The sequence below is a fragment of the Trachypithecus francoisi genome, unplaced genomic scaffold (genome assembly GCF_009764315.1).
Source record: "Trachypithecus francoisi isolate TF-2019V2 unplaced genomic scaffold, Tfra_2.0 Lachesis_group0, whole genome shotgun sequence".
NCBI classification, from domain to species: domain Eukaryota; kingdom Metazoa; phylum Chordata; class Mammalia; order Primates; family Cercopithecidae; genus Trachypithecus; species Trachypithecus francoisi.
The window spans coordinates 131,171,084-131,180,055 of record NW_022681453.1 but is presented as its reverse complement, the minus strand read 5'-3'; positions in this window follow the sequence as shown (position 1 = coordinate 131,180,055).

The following is an 8,972-nucleotide window of genomic DNA, read 5'->3' as shown; positions in this document are numbered from 1 at the left end:
GTGATGGCTACACAACTGTATGTGTTTGTCAAAACTCATACAACTGTACACTTAAAAGAGTGTTATTGTATATAAACCATGCCTCAACAAATCTGAGCTTTAAAAAGGCAAATGCCTCGGGCTGGACACGGTGGCTCACGCCAGTAATCCCAGCACTTTGAGAGGCCAAGGCGGGCAGATCACCTGGGGTCAGGAGTTCAAGACCAGCCTGGCAAACATGGTGAAGCCCTGTCTACTAAAAATACAAAAAAGTTAGCCAGGTGTGGTGGCGCATGCCTGTAATCCCAGTTACTCAGGAGGCTGAGGCAGGAGGATTGCTTGAACCTGGGAGGCGGAGATTGTAATGAGCAGAGATTGTGCCACTGCACTCCAGCCTGGGAGACAGAGTGAGACTCCATCTCAAAAAAAAAAGGAATTGCCTTACTGCTCTCTTTCATGTTATTTAAAGGATGTACATATGAATGAACCAGTGTTTCTAATTAGTAGGAGATCTATCATCACTGCTACACCAGGCTGAAAGGAGTCTAGCCAGAAATAAGAAAACATGACGTATTGGCCAGGCTCAATGGCTTGCACTTGTAATCCCAGCACTTTGGGAGGCTGAGGTGAGTGGATCACTTAAGGCCAGGAGTTCAAGACCAGCCTGGGCAACATGGTTAAACCCCATCTCTACTAAAAATACAAAAATTAGCCAGGTGTGGTGGTGCACACCATAGTCCCAGCTACTTAGGTGCCTGAGGCAGGAGAATCACTTGAACCCAGGAGGCGGAGGTTGCAGTGAGCAAAGATCGTGCCACTGCACTCCAGCCTGGCTAACAGAGTGAGACCTTGTCACAAAACAAGGCCGGACGCAGTGGCTCAAGCCTGTAATCCCAGCACTTTGGGAGGCCGAGATGGGCGGATCACGAGGTCAGGAGATCGAGACCATCCTGGCTAATACGGTGAAACCCCGTCTCTACTAAAAAATACAAAAAACTAGCCAGGCGAGGTGGCAGGCGCCTGTACTCCCAGCTACTCGGGAGGCTGAGGCAGGAGAATGGTGTGAACTCGGGAGGCGGAGCTTGCAGTTAGCTGAGATCTGGCCACTGCACTCCAGCCCAGGCGACAGCGAGACTCCGCCTCAAAAAAAAAAAAAAAAAAAAAAAAAAACAGAAACCATGATGTATGAATTAGCCTCTGGCCTTTCTTCAGATGTTCCTCTAGGCTTTGTGACATCCTGGAGCTTTCTCATAGATACCCTATTTTCTGTGTGGTGCCATATCCAGGACCTCGGGAGTCCAGACTGGGAAGCACCAGGCAAGTGGGGTCCCAGACAACAGGAGACAGCTTGGGGTTCACCCTGAGCTGGCAGCTCTCTGTGATCCAGGCAGGCTCTGAGGCGGAGAAAACAAAGTCAGGCTCTAATTCACCTGCTTCCTGCCTCACTTTCCTAACCCTCTCTCTGTTAGAGCCCCTGTCTGGAGCTTGCAGCCCCTTCTAACACCCACCCCCTCCACCATCCAGCCTCCCATCTTTGATCTTGTCCAGCCCTCTGCATGCTATTCCATTCAAAGGCCAACTCCTCCAGGAAGCTTTCCCTCACTTGGGCTTTGGCCTTGGTTGAAATCCCAGTTGTGCTCTCAATAACCCAGTCCTTGTGTGCTTCGGTTTCCTCATATGACAAATGGAGGCTTCCTTTAGGATTGTTGGGAGTGACAATGCCCAGCACAGGACCTGGAGGGTAATGAATGATCTGTTTATGTTGGCAGGCTCTCCTTCCCCTAGACAGCATCCAAAAGCACTCGCACCTTTGTTTTTAGCTCTAAAATGATGACGCTGCAGGGAGCCCTCCCCACGTGGATAGGCTTCCCTTTCAGCTTCCATATCCTCATGATGATATGACCACAGCTGCCATGTGTGGATTGCCAACCGTGTGCCAGGAAGTGCACTGGGCACCTAACATAGATGAAGTCATTTAAATACCAAAGTGACAAGGTAGATATAATTATCTGAATTAATTAATTAATTTTTTTTTTTGAGACAGAGTCTTGTTCTGTCGCCCAGGCTGGAGTGCAGTGTGAACTCCAGCCTGGCGACAGAGTGAAACTCTGTCTAAAAAAAAAAAAAAAAAATACAAAAAATACAAAAATTAGCCAGGCGTGGTAGCGGGCGCCCCTAATCCCAGCTACTGGGGAGGCTGAGGCAGGAGAATCACTTGAACCTGGGAGACAGAGGTTGCAGTGAGCAGAGATCGCACCACTGCTCTCCAGCCTGGACGAGAGAGCATCTTTTTTTTTTTTTTTTTTTTTTGAGACGGAGTCTCGCTCTGTCGCCTGAACTGGAGTGCAGTGGCCGGATCTCAGCTCACTGCAAGCTCCGCCTCCCGGGTTTACGCCATTCTCCTGCCTCAGCCTCCGGAGTAGCTGGGACTACAGGCACCCGCCACCTCGCCCGGCTAGTTTTTTTTTGTATTTTTTAGTAGAGACGGGGTTTCACCGTGTTAGCCAGGATGGTCTCGATCTCCTGACCTCGTGATCCGCCCGTCTCGGCGTCCCAAAGTGCTGGGATTACAGGCTTGAGCCACCGCGCCCGGCCGAGAGAGCATCTTAAAAAAAAAAAAAAAAAGATCAGCCTCCAGTGGCCTGGAACAGCATATGAGAGTGAGCTGGAGGGGCAAGCAGAGGATATTCAGCACACCCCAGCCTCGGGCCCCTTGGGTTCCGGAGTTAAGCATCCTCCTCATGCCCTCATAATTCTTCCAGGTTACTTGCCCAAAGACCACCTTGAACACATATGTCTCCTCTGCTGAAACTGTCTCCTTTATCTTTAGCGCCTCTTCAGCACTATTAATCACCTTCTAGTCATCCTCTTCTTCACTGAAATGTTAGGATTTCATTCCAAATCCTGCCATCACCCTGAAGGCCCCAAGTTCATGTGAGCAACGCAGTCGACACCCAGGACCTCTCCGTTTCTGGGCTCCCTCATCTTTAGTGATTTTCAACTCATTCCTCTTCCGCCATCAGCCCTATGGCCACACCCAAGTTCTTGTCAGCCCCTAAGAGAAGCTCTCACCCTCTGAAATGGTCAATTCACAGATCCCTATAGAGAACTGGGAAGGGTCTAATATTTTACCCTACTTGAAAACTAACAAGTTAACCTGGTCTAGTTTTATGGGTGCTGGCACAAGACTCCTGGTTCAGAAATGAAGGACAATTTATTACCCACAGCAATAGCATTAGCCAGACTGACTATCAGAATTTTTGTGCTGGTTCCTTGAGTCCCAATTCCCATGGAGCAACATGAAGAGGGCTGGACTGTACCTGCACACTCAATGGGTTGCATTATAGGAGAGGAATGCTGAACTGAAGTAGAATCTTTTATTTATTTATTTTGAGACAGAGTCTTGCTCTGTTGCCTAGGCTGGAGTACAATGACGTGATCTCAGCTCACTGCAGACTTCACCTCCATGGTTCCAGCGATTCTTCTGCCTCGACCTCCTGGGTACCTGGGATTACAGGCATGCACCACCACACCCAGCTAATTTTTGTATTTTTAGTAGAGACGGGGTTTTACCATGTTGGCCAGGCTGGTCTCGAACTCCTGACCTCAGGTGATCCACCCACCTCAGTCTCCCAAAGTCCTAGAGCCACCATGCCTGGCTGAATCAGAATCTTTTATTTATTTTATTATTATTTTTGAAACAAAGTCTCGCTGTGTCCCCCAGGCTGGAGTGCAGTGGCACAGTCTTGGCTCACTGCAACATCTGCCTCCCGGGTTCAAGCAATTCTCATGTCTCAGCCTCCCGAGTAGCTGGGATTACAGACATGTGCCACCACATCCAGCTAATTTTTCTATTTTTAGTGGAGACGGGGTTTTACCATGTTGGCCAGGCTGGTGTTGAATCCCTGGCATCAACTGATCTGCCCACCTCAGCCTCCCGAAGTACTGGGATTGCAGGTGTGAGCCCCCACGCCCTGCCATGGAATCAGAATCTTTTACGGTGGGCAGCACACAAGCCTGTGCTCTCTAGGGTGATATTATCTTTCTTCCGAGGTCATAAGCCAACTGCCCTTTGCTCTTGAGGAAAACATCTCTACCTTCCAAGATTGTTCACTTGTTTTTTTTATTTTTATTTATTTATTTTTATTTTTATTTTTTTTGAGACGGAGTCTTGCTCTGTCGCCCGGGCTGGAGTGCAGTGGCCAGATCTCAGCTCACTGCAAGTTCCGCCTCCCGGGTTTACGCCATTCTCCTGCCTCAGCCTCCCGAGTAGCTGGGACTACAGGCACCCGCCACTTTGCCCGGCTAGTTTTTTGTATTTTTAGTAGAGACGGGGTTTCACCATGTTAGCCAGGATGGTCTCGATCTCCTGACCTCGTGATCCGCCCGTCTCGGCCTCCCAAAGTACTGGGATTACAGGCTTGAGCCACCGCGCCCGGCCTGTTCACTTGTTTACTATAAAAACTTACTATTGGCCGGGCACGGTGGCTCAAGCCTGTAATCCCAGCACTTTGGGAGGCGGAGACGGGCGGATCACGAGGTCAGGAGATCGAGACCACCCTGGCTAACATGGTGAAACCCCGTCTCTACTAAAAAAAAAAAAAAAAAAAAAAAACCTAGCCAGGCGAGGTGGCGGGCACCTGTAGTCCCAGCTACTCGGGAGGCTGAGGCAGGAGAATGGCGTAAACCCGGGAGGCGGAGCTTGCAGTGAGCTGAGATCCGGCCACTGCACTCCAGCCCAGGTGACAGAGCGAGACTCCATCTCAAAAAAAAAACAACAAAAAAAAAACTTACTATTAAGCAGTAGGTCCTCCAGGCTCAGTGTTCTTCAATTGAGATGCAAATCCACTGCATGTTCAGCACCCATCTGGCTCATGGCATTGCCACCATGGGACTTGGAGAACATGCAGTGGTAATATAAAGTGTTTTGTTTCTGACCCAGGAATCTCCTGTCTTTTGCCAACATTCAATCTTTTAGCTTGCATATAGGGTAAAATCAAATCCCAGACTTAACACCTCTGATATAACCAAAGTAAATTTATTTTTTAGAAACTGATGTGTATTTTCCATCAATGTTATTTCCATGTTGCTTAAGAGCTCGTGCAGGAACAGTTGAAGACCATTAAGTAGTTGTTTCTACCCATTCAGTGGCCTGAGCTGTGGGAGCTGCAGACCAGTCTTCCGTGGCAGGCTGAACACTCCAGTCTTTAGTAGGGACCTGAGGAGTAGGCACAGAGGGCACCTGCATGCCATTGGATCAGTCTCCAACCTCAGGCTGAGTAGCAGTGAACTCAGGAGCTGGAGCTGTCCATTCGCCCTAAAATTCCTTCTTGGTCACAGTCTTTTCAGCAGCAGCCTGCTCCTCTTTTCCAATCTCTTCAGGATCTCTGTAGAAGCAGAGATCAGGCTTCTCCCACCTCCCATGGGTGTTCGAGGGAAATAGTGCCACGCATGCGCAGAACTTCCAGGGCCAGCATCCACCACTTCAGACCCACTGAGGGAGCTCCCTTGTTGTTGCAGGTGATGGCAATGTCCACATTGCACAGAGGAAAACCTGTGTGACATAGAGCAATGGTAGGTAGGTTAATATAAAATGTCTCTGTGAGAGGCTGGTGGTCAGCCCAGGGATCAGCAACCACTAGAAGCTAACTCCCCCTGCAGGCTCCCTGGATCTGGTTAGTGAAGGTTCCAGGAGTGAAGTGGCCAGCAATTGGAGTGGCTCCAGTGGCAGCAGCAAACTTCAGTCCAGCCCTCTGGCCAGTATTCTTACAGGACATGACACTGACATCAGCAGGGTTTTTAAAGGCAGCAATGGCATGAGCTGCCAGCAGAAGCTTCTCCCAGGTCCTCTTCAGATGTAGGATGTAGATGCCATCACTTTTCTTTTTTTTTTTTTTTTTTTTTTGAGACGGAGTCTCGCTTTCTTGCCCAGGCTGGAGTGCAGTGCGATCTCGGCTCACTGGAAGCTCTGCCTCCCGGGTTCACGCCATTCTCTTGCCTCAGCCTCCCCAGTAGCTGGGACTACAGGCACCTGCCACCACGCCTGGCTAATTTTTGTATTTTTAGTAGAGATGGGGTTTCATCATGTTAGCCAGGATGGTCTTGATCTCCTGACCTTGTGATCCGCCCGCCTTGGCCTCCCAAAGTGCTGGGATTACAGGTGTGAGCCACCATGCCTGGCCATCACTTTTCTTCTCACAGATGTACTACTCCATTTGAAGTCAAGCTTGGTACCACCTAAGTGGGTTCCTGCTGCAAGGAACTTAAGGACATCCTCCTCCTTCATTTGCAGGACATCAAAAGCTCCAGATATTGTGAAAGTTTCCCTTTAAGTTACAACGGGAATCTAGAACAATGCCATATGGGCCCCTCTCTGTGTTGTGTGGAAAAGGCGTGAATTTATTTTAGCTTTTTAAACAAGTCATGTGCTGGGAGACATCACAAATGCTATTCTCTCTGAGGAACACTTCAATCCTCTTCTCTTGGTGACCTCTCTCAGTTTCTCTGGGAAGCCTTCTCCCTGAGCCTCCCATGCCCCTTCCTTCAACTGGGCTATATTCCCTCTCTCAAGACTCCTACAGAGCCTTCTTCCCCAATACAATAGAATGTTTGTGAGGTCAGATATAGTGTCTTCTCAATTGTATCTCCAGGTTTAACACATCACCTGACACACTATAAGTGCTTAATAAGTGCTTATGGAATGAATGAAGTGCCATTGCAGAGATATGCATAAAGCGGTATGTGAGTACAAAAGAAGGGAATCTAAATCAGAGTGGAAGTCTGGGAAAGGCTTCCTGGAAGAGGTGACACTTGAGGCTGACCTGAAGGACAAGTCGGTAGGTATTTCAAGTGGTGAGAACGGTAGCGTGAATGCTCAGCAGTGGGAACTCGGATGCTGCCTTTGAGTAATGGCCAATGACAGTACTGCAGCTAGGGTTGGAGGGAATGGAGTGGCAGGGAATCAAGCTGACTGACAGGTAGGTTAGGGATGGATTATGAAAAAGTGAAAGCCTTGGCCGGGCGCGGTGGCTCAAGCCTGTAATCCCAGCACTTTGGGACGCTGAGACGGGCGGATCACGAGGTCAGGAGATCGAGACCATCCTGGCTAACACGGTGAAACCCCATCTCTACTAAAAAATACAAAAAACTAGCCGGGTGAGGCGGCGGGCGCCTGTAGTCCCAGCTACTTGGGAGGCTGAGGCAGGAGAATGGCGTAAACCCGGGAGGTGGAGCTTGCAGTGAGCTGAGATCCGGCCACTGCACTCCAGCCTGGGCGACAGAGCGAAACTCCGTCTCAAGAAAAAAAAAAAAAAAAGAAAAATGAAAGCCTGTTTTTCATGTCAGGCTTGGATTTTGTGTTTACTTATTTATTTATGAGACAGGGTCTCACTATGTTACCCAGGCTGGCACAACAATCTCGGCTCACTGCAACCTCCGCCTCCCAGGTTCAAGCAATTCTCCTGCCTCGGCCAACTGAGCAGCTGGGATTACAGGCACGCGCGACCATGTCCAGCTAATTTTTGTATTTTTAGTAGAGACGGGGTTTCACCATGTTGGCCGGGCTGGTATCGAACTCCTGACCTCAGGTGATCCGACCACCTCGGCCTCCCAAAATGCTGGGATTACAGGGGTGAGCCACTGAAGGGGTGGCCTGCCCCTCCACACCTGTGGGCGTTTCTCGTTAGGTGGAACGAGAGACTTGAGAAAAGAAATGAGACACAGAGACAAAGTATAGAGAAAGAAAAAGTGGGCCCAGGGGACCGGCGCTCAGCGTACAGAGGACCCACGCAGGCACCGGTCTCTGAGTTCCCTTAGTATTTATTGATAATTATCTTTACCATCTAAAAGATAAGGGAGTGGCAGGACAATAGGATCATCGGAGGGAGAAAACTAGCAGTAAGACATATGGATAAAGATCTCTGTGACATGAATAAGTTCAAAGGAAAATACTGTGCCTTGATATGCATATGCAAACATCTCCATAAACCTTTTAGCAGCATTGTTCCAGACTATCACATGGGGAGAAACCTTGGACAATACTTAGCTTTCCTAGGCAGAGGTCCCTGGGACCTTTGGCCTTTGAATAAGTTCAAAGGAAAATGCTGTGCGTTGATATGTATATGCAACCATCTCCATAAACCTTTTAGCAGCATTGTTCCAGACTATCACATGGGGAGAAACCTTGGACAATACCTAGCTTTCCTAGGCAGAGGTCCCGGCGACCTTTGGCCGTGTATGTGTCCCTGGGTAGTTGAGATTAAGAGAATGGTGATGACTGTTTAACCAGCAAGCTGCCTTCAGGCACTTGTTTAACAAAGCACATCCTACGCAGCCCAAAATCCTTTAAACCTTAAGTCACCACAGCACATGTCTCTTGCAAGGACAAGGTTGGGGTTGGGTCACAGATTAACAGCATCTCAAATACAGAACAAAATGGAGTCTCTTATGTCTGCTTCCTTCTATATAGACACAGTAACAGGCTGATCTCTCTTTCTTTTCCCCACAAGCCACCCCATCCGATAGGCTTGGACTTTGTTAAAGGCATACAGAATAACACGAAGTGGTTAGAAATACAGAAAAAAAAAGAGTAGTAATTTAAGAAAACTTGGCTTGCGACGTTGGTTCCTCTAGGGACCATTCCTGCAACTCTGGTCAAGTCCTGTCCCCTCTGACCTGAGGCAAAGTGAAACAGTGATGACATCTGCCTCTAGCAGTGCTGTGACGATTAAATGCGATCTTAGGGAAAGCGCCTGGTATGTGCCCTTACTCAAAAAAAAATGTCAGTTGTCCCTCTTCGCTCTGGTCTCATCCTCCTCATCTGCAAATGAGGGGAGGCCGGGGCACTCTCGCAGGTCTCTCCGGGAGCCGACTGAGCGGTGGGAGGGGAAGCGGGAAAGAGAAGGGCGCCAGCCACTCCTCCGGGCACCGTGGCTGCTTCGCCTGCCACTCAGCCGCGCGGGGGCGCTCTAGACTGCTCCTCGCGCTCTATGGTG